This window comes from Anomaloglossus baeobatrachus, chromosome 2, assembly GCF_048569485.1.
Source record: "Anomaloglossus baeobatrachus isolate aAnoBae1 chromosome 2, aAnoBae1.hap1, whole genome shotgun sequence".
Classification (NCBI taxonomy): domain Eukaryota; kingdom Metazoa; phylum Chordata; class Amphibia; order Anura; family Aromobatidae; genus Anomaloglossus; species Anomaloglossus baeobatrachus.
The window spans coordinates 227670548-227682582 of NC_134354.1; the positions used below are offsets into that span (position 1 = coordinate 227670548).

Here is a 12035-nt window from a genome sequence, read left to right on the forward strand (position 1 = left end):
TGTGACCTCCGTAGAGTGCCCCTGCAGTTTGTGTCCTGCTCCCGCGCCAGCCCTGCGGCTGATCGCACTGCAGTGTGTCAGCATCTGCCCGCACTGTAGTGTGTCAGCATCTGCCCGCACTGCAGTGTGTCAGCATCTGCCCGCACAGCAGTGTCAGCATCTGCCCGCACTGCAGTGTGTCAGCATCTGCCCGCACTGCAGTGTGTCAGCATCTGTCCGCATTGCAATGTGTCAGCATCTGCCCGCATTTCAGTGTCAGCAGCTGCCTGCACAGCAGTGTCAGTAGCTGCAGGGATGGCAAGCGCCAACATTAGGAGGTGAGCAAAGTTCATTACCTGCGTGCTGAAGTCTGCTGTACTCCTGACGTCAGTGCTCGTCGCTGACTGCCTTGCCCGCCGCTTTCTCACAAGTCCTGCAAGCGTCCCGAGAATGTGACTAGAGGTGATGTCACAGGCCACTCACGATATTTTGCTTGTGAACATAGCGGATAATGGAAGTCTGTGATGAGCGCTGACGTCAGGAGTGCAGCAGCATTCATCACCCAGGTAATGTAGCTAGCTAACCTCCTGAAGTCAGCGCTAGTCATCCCCTGCGGTGACCTGGGCTGACCTATTGATGTTAGCTCAGGTCGCTGCACTGCTCTCCCAGCCAATGGGGAACATTCTGTTCTTCATTGACTGGAACAGTGAGTATGGATCATCATGTTACCCTGTGGCGCCCCTGAATATATCAGGGTGGCACAGGGTACTGCAATCCTCAACCAGGGAGCAGGGCCTACCCCCCATGGCTCCAGGTTCCCAACAACGGTGTCACTAACATCCGCACTACAAATCCCAACCACACCTCCCACCATGACCTGTACAGACACACCAGTGGGTTGGTCAAGATGGAGCACGGCCGCCCACCGAGGGGTCAGGCAGACTGGTGGGAGGGGGAGACAAGAAAGTGAAGAGACAGTGGAGTAGTAGCCCTCAAAGAGTGAGGAGCTGGGGAGTTAGAGCTCCCAGGGAGGCGACAGGCTGGGTCGCAAACGGTAGTCCGGGACCACAGGAGTCGGGGACCGGTATTAGGAAAACTGGACAGGAGTGTAACGGATGCATGCTAGGAGGACTATTGGCACCAGAAAGCCCAATTACCTTACTGGTACCGAGCACGGCGGGGTACAGGACCCTAGATCAGGGAAGAGCTTCAGGCGCCTTGATAATTAACCTGTGGAGGATAGTCTCTTTATGAACTTTCCGCAAGAGCTCAGAGATTGAAGGCATCAGCACAACGCAGGGGATAGGGTTCTCCAAAGCACACACCCCACTAAAATCCCAAGTGCCAGCCATCAAGAGCACAGCTGCCATACACACAGGTAGCGGGGCCCCAAAAGCTGTAAACCGAGGGGCCACAAGGGTCAATCAATTTGTACACGGAGGCAGGGCTCTGGACTTACCAAGTGACACCGGTGGGAGCGGGACCTGGAGAGGCTCCCCCCACAGAGACTGCGGTACCTAGAGACTTTGGTTTACCATTTGTGTGTCTGTTATTCCGCCTAATCCAACACTAAGGCTACCGCAGTGAGTAACCTGTTCCCTGCATCTTGCTTTCCCAAGGCCACTCTTATTGGCAGCGGCGGTACTCCCCTTACCGCAACCCGCAGGTCACGTCTCGAACATTTATCCCCTGTAAATACCCCCTTTTACATTCAAGTGGCTGAAGCCCCCAGGTCCGGAGACCCTCGAGCCACAGCAACGCTCGGATCCGAGTAGTTCGACTGCTACAGGGGCAGCACAACCCCTTATGCCGGACCTGTATTTGTTTTTTCTTTCCAATAAATTGGTGAAAGAGGGAATGTTTTGGGGAGTGTTTTTTCAAATAAAAATTTGTTTGTCGTCTATTTCTTTTTATTACTGACTGGGTTAGTAATGACGGGTATCTGATGATACACTGACACCACTAACCCCAGGGCTTGATGCCAGGTGACATTACACAGCTGGTATAAACCCCATATATTACCCCGTTTGCCATTGCACCAGGGCATTCGGGATGATCCGGGTAAAGTCCCGGGACTGTCGCATCTAATGGATGCGCAATTCCGGCTGGCTACTGGTTGATATTTTTAGGATGGGGGGCTCCCAATAATGTGGGTCTCCCCAGCCTGAGAATACCAGCCAGCAGCTGTGAGGCTTTATCTTGGCTGGCATCAAAATTAGGGGGGACTGCAAACCGTTTTTGTTAAATTATGTATTTATTTATTTTACTGTACGACATAGACCCGCTCTCCGACGGCTGTGATTGGTTGCAGTCTGACAACTGTCACTCAGCATGGGAGCGCGTTTGACTGTAACCAATCATAGATGGGGGAGGAGTGAATATGTATGAGCCTAATGAGCGGCCGGCTCGGGAAGAACAAAAAGCTGTTGCGGTAGCAGTATGACAGCCGCCCTGGTGATCGGTGAGTATGTAGCACTTGCTCCTACCCCTTTGCGCCAGATTCTGTTCCGGATAGACTTTATATGAAGACCAGCATCTGGCCAGATACCCTGGACTGCATGTAACTCTCCTTCCATTTTTTTGCAGTCAGCAAAAAATGACGCAAGTCACATGGATGTCACATGGACCGTATACTGAATGGAACGGGACGGATGCGGTTGTCACACAGATGCCACACGAATGCATCCGTGGAAAAACAGGACTGTTTTTTGCGGACCACAAAAACGGAACGGTTGTGTGAATGTAGCCTAAGGTGAACTTGGAAATTAGAAGTTAGACAGTGGCATTTGTAATTGTACTTTGTAATTTGTTGCAATTGTACATTGGTAGTGGGCTCCAGGTGGAGGAAAGCAAAATAGTTTCGGGAAAGATGGAAGACTTATGATACTTAATGATTGTGACTACTGTATGCTGTCTAAGGGTATGTGCACACGTTGAGTATTTGGCTGTAGAAATTTTTGCACCATATCTGCATCTCTTAGCAGGAAAACTGCACATGTTTTACGTGTTATTGATGTGTTTTTCAATTGAATTGAATGGGTGAAAAAATGCTGCAACTTGCTGAAAGAATTGACATGCTGCAGAATATTTTCTGCACCAAATCTGCATGGGAAAAAACTCAACGTGTGCATGAGACTTCAGGATTCTCATTGACTTTGCTGGCATCAGGATTTGCTTGTGTGGCATCCCTGAGGCTTCAGTCGCCACAGGGTACTGCATATCACGTAAGGTGCAGTACTCATCCCGGGTAAGGAAGAGGTTAATCGCTGGTGTTTCTCACATTCACACACCACTCACACCGTTAGGTGCTTTCCCACTGGGATTAGCCTAGGGTAGACAGGGGGTGGCCATCATGAAGCATGGGAATTTCCTGGTCACTAAGACAACCACCTGGGGGGTGGGCACCACTTGTGGAAAAGAAAGGAGCATCTTTACATTTGGGGAGTTGACCCCGGGCACAGCTTGGGGTGAGGAACACAGTCAGAACTTTGGTCCATTCTTTTACCTCATACTTCCGGGTTCACTACAGCTACACGGGATTCCAGGGTCTGCGGAGAGTGCAAGAAACACCTGCAGCCCGTTCCATATTCCACCCACCGGGATTGGAGAGACCCCGACCAGAAAGGACACAAAGTAGGAACACCGGTGGTAACCTCCGAATTGCTCGGGATCGGCTGGGACCCATCATGGCAGAGACCGACACTCCAAGGGAGGCAACTGGACTGTGAGTAAAGAAACCTTGAACCTTAAAGACTGTCAGCCTGTCCTTGCCGTTGCCCCGCGCTTCGGTGCCAACGGCCACTACAATCACCATCATCATCCTCCCTGGGGCCTGCTCTACCTGTAGGGAGCAGAACCATCCCAGCTGCGACAACATCCACCCCAGAGGACACTACCCACAGCGGTGGGTAATCCCTGGCCACACACCACAGGTGGCATCACGACACAACAACCCCTTTCATCCTCTTCATCATCACCCCTCATCCTCATCAATCCCATTCATTATCCCTTCCATGAACACCTCGGGGTCACAAAACAGGGCAGGGCCACCCATGACATCCCCCGACCCTCACCGGCCCGGCGTCGAGTATTCCCCAAGTCCCCGTGGGGTGCTTCACTTGCAGTTTTTGTAAATAGGAAATTAGGGATGCACAGCACAAAATCAACACGGTTGAGTGCAGCCTATGTGTAAAACAATGATGCAAGCAAAAAGGAGAAAACAGTACACATAATAGAGGCGCACATCAGGATCATGCAATATTCAAATATAATAAATTTTTATTGGGTCAAAAAGAAAAGACAAGGACATCATAAAAACCTTTAAAATACACATATGACATATGACCTCACTGATACTCCAATTGAATTAAGTTGCTTTCCATGTGGATAAACAGATAGTAGTTCAATCAACAATATATAACATGCAAAACACCTTCTTGATCAAAAGATGAGGACAAATACCTAGTAAGACAATTAATACTGAGGTAGTATATAACGTGAAAAGAGCCCTCAAATTGGTAGTTACACAGTTATACCATGACTGAGGACTGCGTCCATATTAATAGTATGCACATCCGGCCCCTCCAATGCTACCCTAGTACTATAGCTATAGCAATATGGATTATATATAACAGTGTGAGACACAATGATCAGTCAAAAAGTGGCCAAATACTAGGTAAGTTGGATATAATTGCATGAAAGGAGAACGCATAGTATCAGGTAAAATACGTGGAACAACAAGTCCCAGCCAGGGAATTTCACTAAGCTCATGCAGCCAGGGACCGCAGATCACACTAGTAGTTTCTGTGATCTATGGCCAAAGTGCCAGAGATGCCTGGGCTGGCAAGATTGTGAATACAAGGAGAGTGCACAGCTCTCCACCCATACAAAGTGCAAGGAGAATCACAAAGACATATCCATTAAGCATACAAGCAGTATGGGCGCAAAATAAGCGCGTTTACCAGCCGGGCCCTGCGCAGTCAAAGAAGGTATGCATGAATCATACAAAGGAGTAAAAGTGAGGTCAGGAAACGGCCCAACGCGTTACGCTGACTAGCAGCTTCGTCAGCTGCTAGTCAGCGTAACGCGTTGGGCCGTTTCCTGACCTCACTTTTACTCCTTTGTATGATTCATGCATACCTTCTTTGACTGCGCCGGGCCCGGCTGGTAAACGCGCTTATTTTGCGCCCATACTGCTTGTATGCTTAATGGATATGTCTTTGTGATTCTCCTTGCACTTTGTATGGGTGGAGAGCTGTGCACTCTCCTTGTATTCACAATCTTGCCAGCCCAGGCATCTCTGGCACTTTGGCCATAGATCACAGAAACTACTAGTGTGATCTGCGGTCCCTGGCTGCATGAGCTTAGTGAAATTCCCTGGCTGGGACTTGTTGTTCCACGTATTTTACCTGATACTATGCGTTCTCCTTTCATGCAATTATATCCAACTTACCTAGTATTTGGCCACTTTTTGACTGATCATTGTGTCTCACACTGTTATATATAATCCATATTGCTATAGCTATAGTACTAGGGTAGCATTGGAGGGGCCGGATGTGCATACTATTAATATGGACGCAGTCCTCAGTCATGGTATAACTGTGTAACTACCAATTTGAGGGCTCTTTTCACGTTATATACTACCTCAGTATTAATTGTCTTACTAGGTATTTGTCCTCATCTTTTGATCAAGAAGGTGTTTTGCATGTTATATATTGTTGATTGAACTACTATCTGTTTATCCACATGGAAAGCAACTTAATTCAATTGGAGTATCAGTGAGGTCATATGTCATATGTGTATTTTAAAGGTTTTTATGATGTCCTTGTCTTTTCTTTTTGACCCAATAAAAATTTATTATATTTGAATATTGCATGATCCTGATGTGCGCCTCTATTATGTGTACTGTTTTCTCCTTTTTGCTTGCATCACTTGCAGTTTTTGACAAAACTGAACTAAAAAATAAACCCAAAAAATGCGATAAAAAAGCACAGTTTGCACACAGCCTAAGATATGTGCCACCATATGTAATAATTATATATATGCCTCTGCTGGAAACAGAGGACATAAGGAACGGAGCCAAGTACTGTTATGGACATGATTATGAGTATTAAGAGTTATATGAAGATATCAAAAGAAAAATTACTTTAAGATGGCGTTTGAAATATGTACCTGTCACGCTTCCCGGTCCCCGGCACCGCCTGCCACTCACCGCTCCGGCCCTCGGTCCCTCTGCCCGCGGCTGCTCCTCTCATTCCCCCTCCTCTGCGTCCTCCATGCCTCCCGCCCGCCGGCTCCGGCGTCCTCCTGCGAACCTGGACACACTGTCTGGCTTCCCTGCATCTCCTTCACAGTGTCCTGTACTGGCCTCCGCACCCGAGCCTCGCGCATGCGTATTAGGGCGTGCGCGCTCACTCACCTTGTCTTAAAGGGCCAGCGTCCCGGGAATAGAATATGAATGAATAGAATATGACAAGATACAGGTACAGGGTATGTAAGACTTCCCTTTTCTGGTGGGCGGTGCCTGATCAATGTGTTCCCCAAGCTAGGTGCTCAGGTCCCCTTGTGCTTTGTCTCTCCGTTTACCCTGTCTCGTCCACAGACTCCGTCCACTGGTCCTGACTACCGGTTCTCCAGGAAGTGTCCCGGTGGCCGTCTGTTGAGGATCCCATCACCGATCCCCGGCTCCACCTGGGCGGGTCTATATCTTGCAGTAAAATAAATAAATAATTAAAAAAAAAACAAAACACGTGCGGTCCCCCCCAATTTTGATACCAGCCAGGGTAAAGCCACATGGCTGAAGGCTGGTATTTTCAGGATGGGGAGTCCCATGTTATAGGGAGCTCCTCAGCCTAAAAATATCAGCCAGCAGCCACCCGGAATTGCAGCATCCATTAGATGCGACAGTCCCAGGACTCTACCCGGCTCATCCTGAATTGCCCTGGTGCGGTGGCAATGGGGGTAATAAGGAGTTAAAGGCAGCCCATAGCCGCCACTAAGTCCTAGGTTAATCATGGCAGGCGCCTACGTGATACCCCCCATGATTAACCTGTAAGTTAAAGAAAATAAACACATACACCCGAAAAAATCCTTTATTTGGAATAAAAGACAAAAAAAATCACCCTCTTTCACCACTTTAATAAAGTCCCCAAACAGCCCTCCAGGTCCGACGTAATCCACAATCTGCTCTCTGTCAGCTCCACGCAACAACTGAAGTGAGTCACGCTGTCAGCGATGACGTCACTCAGGTTACCCGGGGCCAGGTGGAGGACTACAGCTATGGCCGCGGGTAAGCTGAGTGACGGCACCGCTGATCGCGCGGCTCACTTCAGTCACTCAGGTGACCCGCGGACGGCCATAGCTGGAGTCCTCCAACTGTGACAGCAAGTCGCCCGAGTGACTGAAGTGAGACCCGCGATCAGCAGTGCCCTCACTCAGGTGATTTGCGGTGATCGGGCGGAGGACTCCAGCTGGCCGCAGGTAAGCTGAGTGACGGCACAGCCGATCGCGCGGCCCACTTCAGTCACTCAGGGAATTTGCGGTCACCGGTGAGACAGACAGAGCTGCGCGATGACAATGAAGTCGGGTGAAGTTCATCCGAGTTCATTCTGATCACGCGGCTTTGTCTAGCAGCCAGTTTGACAGACAGTACGTTCCCACTTGGCTCTATGGGGATGTAGCAGAGCCGAGTGGGAACGCACTGTCAAAAATGCATCCATTCTGCATTCAAAATGCATCCAAAACGCAGCGTTTTAAATGCGTTTTGAGACGCACATGCAGTGACAATACGCTGTGGAATATTTGTCACGGCAGAACGCAACGTGCGCACATACCTTAATAGTATCGGGTGCTTCTTGAGTACTGAGGGAGCTGGGAGTAAAGGTGGGAAGAGTGACAGATGGCCAGGGAGGTTGGCTGTAGAGACAGGTCGTAGAAAGATCAGTTCTGCAGAGGGGTTCCTGGAGTAAAGATGCTACTTTGTAACTTGGGTCCATCAGGGAACCCAGAGATATCCTCTAAGTGTCTGGAGCGTAAGGCTCACCTCGGGATGGGCTTAGAAGAGTCCAGGGACTAGACAGCTGTGCCTGGGAGAGAGTTCCTCGGGATGGACCTAGGCAAGTCGAGAGACTAGAAGTCGCCTGAGGCAGTGGATCACGGGCAACCGCGGACAGAACAACAGGGGGAAGCAGAGGTTTAGGCCTGACAGCTGAAAGGCTAGCATCTTGGCAGCGAGATAGGACAGACAAAGCACCCAGGGAAACAGCGGCAGCGGAACTGGATAAGCGTGGCCATGTCTGTGTTGAAGGTGAAAGAGTTAAATAAATAAGACCCACTTCTTCCAACAAGCCTACAACCTACAATAGCCCTCAGCCCAGTACACCACTGCACAACCAGCTCTGTCCTCACCTATTGTACCATCACCCATTCCCTGTAGACTGTGAGCCCTCGCGGGCAGGGTCCTCTCTCCTCCTATACCAGACTGTTTTGTACTCTTAATGATTGTTGTACGTATACCCTCTTTCACTTGTAAAGCGCCATGGAATAAATGGCGCTATAATAATAAATAATAATAATAATAAATGTTTACAGTTGTTTTGCCCAGAGTTCTCCAGTGTCCTGTGCTTAACTGAACCATTCAAGATGGCGACCGGCTGCGGGGGGTGATGGACACTGCCCTGAAAAGTACAGTAATTATCGCACACCCTATCCCAAAGCAGTCTAAAAGCACTGGCTCTCTCTGGCAAGGAGTGCGGAGCCCTCACGGCCCGGTATTCGCACCCTCCTTCATCAGCACTGCTTTGTATAGCATAAATTATGATCTCCTATGAACGTCGGCTCGCAGGAAGATCGTCATGACAGACACGGCAGGGGTTATCAGCTGACCTCTGGCTGTCATGACAACCCATCAGGGAGAGAGGAATGAGGCGTCCCCTGCTGGCGTGTGTTAAATCGCCCTGTCAGAGATTAACAGCGGGATTTAACTGGTGAACAGTGGTGGGTGTATCTCAGAGCCATCAGCGGCACATGACGTCTGAGCAAATCAGCTGTTATGTGCAGGGAAAGATGTGGGCTCTGCGTGCAAGCCTGCATCAGAGGCAGGGAGACGACCTATGACTTAAATATACATCATATCTTGTGACGGGTTGTCTGGTCTACTGATGAAACACACACTGCAGGTATCTGAATCCTTACAGTGTGCGCACAGTGTTGCTGTCAGGATTCTCCAGTGTTGCTGCTGACAGTGGACGGTCATGTGACCCCTCGTCTGACTGGACGTAGTTGTGACAACATAGAATGACGACAGAGTTTAGTCAGAAGACTGGACAGCCCCTTTACCAGATGACCCCGGTAAATCTTTGACAGTGGCATTAGATAACACTGGCATGCCCCAGCTCTCATTGGTACCCTGCAAAGTAATTGTAGGTAATTAATGGGTTACCATGGAGGCCAGGGGCTTCTGTAGGCCCTGTAAAAGCCATCTATTCCCTCCTGCAGAGCGCCATAGGAGGACCACGATTATATGTTGTAATATTGTACTATATAATATAATTGATAAAGTCTCTTATGGGAACTAAAAAGAAAGCACAAAATAAATAAATAATAATAAAAAAACCCTTATATCCTAAATATCACAGTGACAATTCTGAGAGCAGAGCCTGTGTATACTGGTAAAGATTAGCTGACACTGCCTTTTTCTGATTTACTACTCTGTAGAATTCCCCACATTACCCATGAGCGCCCGGATAGCTCAGTCGGTAGAGCATCAGACTTTTAATCTGAGGGTCCAGGGTTCAAGTCCCTGTTCGGGCGGCGCTCTAAATTTTTTTTTTCCATCCTAAATTTATAGTGATATAACAGTGATATTAGTGATATAATAGAAACGCTGGTACTAGACTAAATTAAGTATTACGACACTATTGTGGCCCCTAACATTATACACGGCCAGGTTTATGCTCCTAGAACATGATCTGCGCAGCCTGCGAACGTGCTGCCTCTCAAAATCGCTACTGATGTATAGGAATATGGATGATATGTTACATATAAAAAATATAAGTAAAAAAGAACGAGCCGCCCGAACAGGGACTTGAACCCTGGACCCTCAGATTAAAAGTCTGATGCTCTACCGACTGAGCTATCCGGGCTCGTTGGACACACCACACCCCACACTCCGTGTCATTCACGTCAGTGCACAGGGCCGCCCACAGCAGGTAATTCGTCAGTACACGCAAGAGGTAGACGCCTTCTCTAATACGTGAACATGGAGCCGCCGCCATATCGTGTGGCCCGTTCAGGACCCCTGTGAGGCGCAGTTACGTTATAAACCGCTGCCAACTTCCAGTGCTATAATCCCAGACCCCCACTGTGCAGAAAGTAGTGCAACTCTATCCCATGTCATTGCTTCTCTATGGTGCCGACTTCCGCTTGGTGCGGGCCGTTGTCACACAACTTTTTTTTTTTTTTAAAGAAGCGGAAGTAGAATGCGACACCGGAAGCGGTGAATTCCCGAAATATGGCGCCCAGTCGTCCTTAGTGCTGGCCGGGGAGGCGGCGTGTAGGCCAGGATGCCATAGGCCGATTATAGGGTGAGGAGTAAGAGGCGGGAACATTGCCCTCTGATCAGCACGTGACCCTGACGGGCTGGAATGTATTCGGGGGTAGCAGGGCCGGGTGTGCTGAGGGCTGACACGGGCTCCTCGTCTCTACTGGGGAGGGGTCCTGCCTCCGTGGGATTCCATAGCCTCTACAGCTGCTCTCCTTTATGTGCCCCATACCCTCACCATAAGCGATAAATGCGGGGTCCGTGGGGCTGTGAGGTCTGGGCCCACGGCTGACCGCTGCCCCTCATAATATTCCTGCTTTATCATGTGGCTCCACTCAGCAAAAAGACCCTGCTCTTATGGATCCCTGTCAAATGTTGAGGCCCCGCAGACTTTGCTCCCGTGGCCCCGCAGGCTTTGCTCCCGTGGCCCCGCAGGCTTTGCTCCCGTGGCCCCGCAGGCTTTGCTCCCGTGGCCCCGCAGGCTTTGCTCCCGTGGCCCCGCAGGCTTTGCTCCCGTGGCCCCGCAGGCTTTGCTCCCGTGGCCCCGCAGGCTTTGCTCCCGTGGCCCCGCAGGCTTTGCACCCGTGGCCCCGCAGGCTTTTTGCACCCGTGGCCCCGCAGGCTTTTTGCACCCGTGGCCCCGCAGGCTTTTTGCTCCCGTGGCCCCGCAGGCTTTGCTCCCGTGGCCCCGCAGGCTTTGCTCCCGTGGCCCCGCAGGCTTTGCTCCCGTGAATTGCCGCTACACATTTCTTTCACAAACTTCACTAAGGGCTTATTCACATGTCAGTTTTCATGCTCTTGCGCTGTCAGTTTTCCACTAATGAATTGTATTGTATAGGTGTGTTCACTTGAATGTTGCTGTTTTTTTGTTTTTCTCTCATCAGGGGGTCACAGTCCCATTTTTGGTTGATTTTTGCAGTCAGACCTCTACAATGGTCAGCGAAGAACTGACTTCTTGTACCGCACCTTCATTCATGCGCTGTCTGGTTTTCGCTGACCGTTTGCGAGGAAAAGCTTCATAATCCTCAATCGGTATTTTTGTCATAAGAGGAAAACTGATGCTAGATCGAAAGTAAAAAAAAAAGGCACACAAACGTGGATGAAGATCTGATCCTACACACTGCCAGACCACTTTTTCCATATATCAGGTCAGGGGGAGTAGTGCTGGTACTAACACTGATTGGCTTTTGCCGGCCCTATGGTGCGGAGCCAGAACTCTGCACCGTACACTGTGTAGTGTCCGTTCTCTGCAGCTCTAATTCATTTCAATGGGAGCTGTGTTGCAGTACCTAAGAACGGCCACTATATTGTATACGGCACTGTGAGGGTGCAGCTCCAACTATTCCTGGATATAGAAACAGTTCCGCGTGTCGGACCCCCGCTCATCTACTCTTGATGACCTGTGCTACGAATAGGCCATCAATATCAAGTCTGCACAATTTGTTGACAATGGTTATTCATTATATCCAATGTAATTTATGACACTCTCAAAACCCGCCACATCACTTATGTAATA

The 12035-nt window shown here is 49.5% G+C and overlaps 1 protein-coding gene and 2 non-coding genes across 3 annotated transcripts in view; 2 read left to right on the top strand and 1 right to left on the bottom strand.

The window, feature by feature from the left end:
- The first annotated feature begins 9716 nt into the window (after window positions 1–9716).
- Window positions 9717–9789, top strand: TRNAK-UUU (transfer RNA lysine (anticodon UUU)). Its single transcript has one exon. It is a non-coding gene; the product is annotated as a tRNA-Lys (tRNA).
- Window positions 9790–10048: 259 nt separating this feature from the next.
- Window positions 10049–10121, bottom strand: TRNAK-UUU (transfer RNA lysine (anticodon UUU)). Its single transcript has one exon. It is a non-coding gene; the product is annotated as a tRNA-Lys (tRNA).
- Window positions 10122–10478: 357 nt separating this feature from the next.
- Window positions 10479–12035, top strand: part of MDM4 (MDM4 regulator of p53) — a 77817-nt gene continuing 76260 nt past the window's right edge. The window contains exon 1 of the mRNA XM_075335660.1: window positions 10479–10562. The gene's annotated coding sequence lies outside the window, so the exon portion shown is untranslated. The remainder of the gene's footprint in view (window positions 10563–12035) is intronic.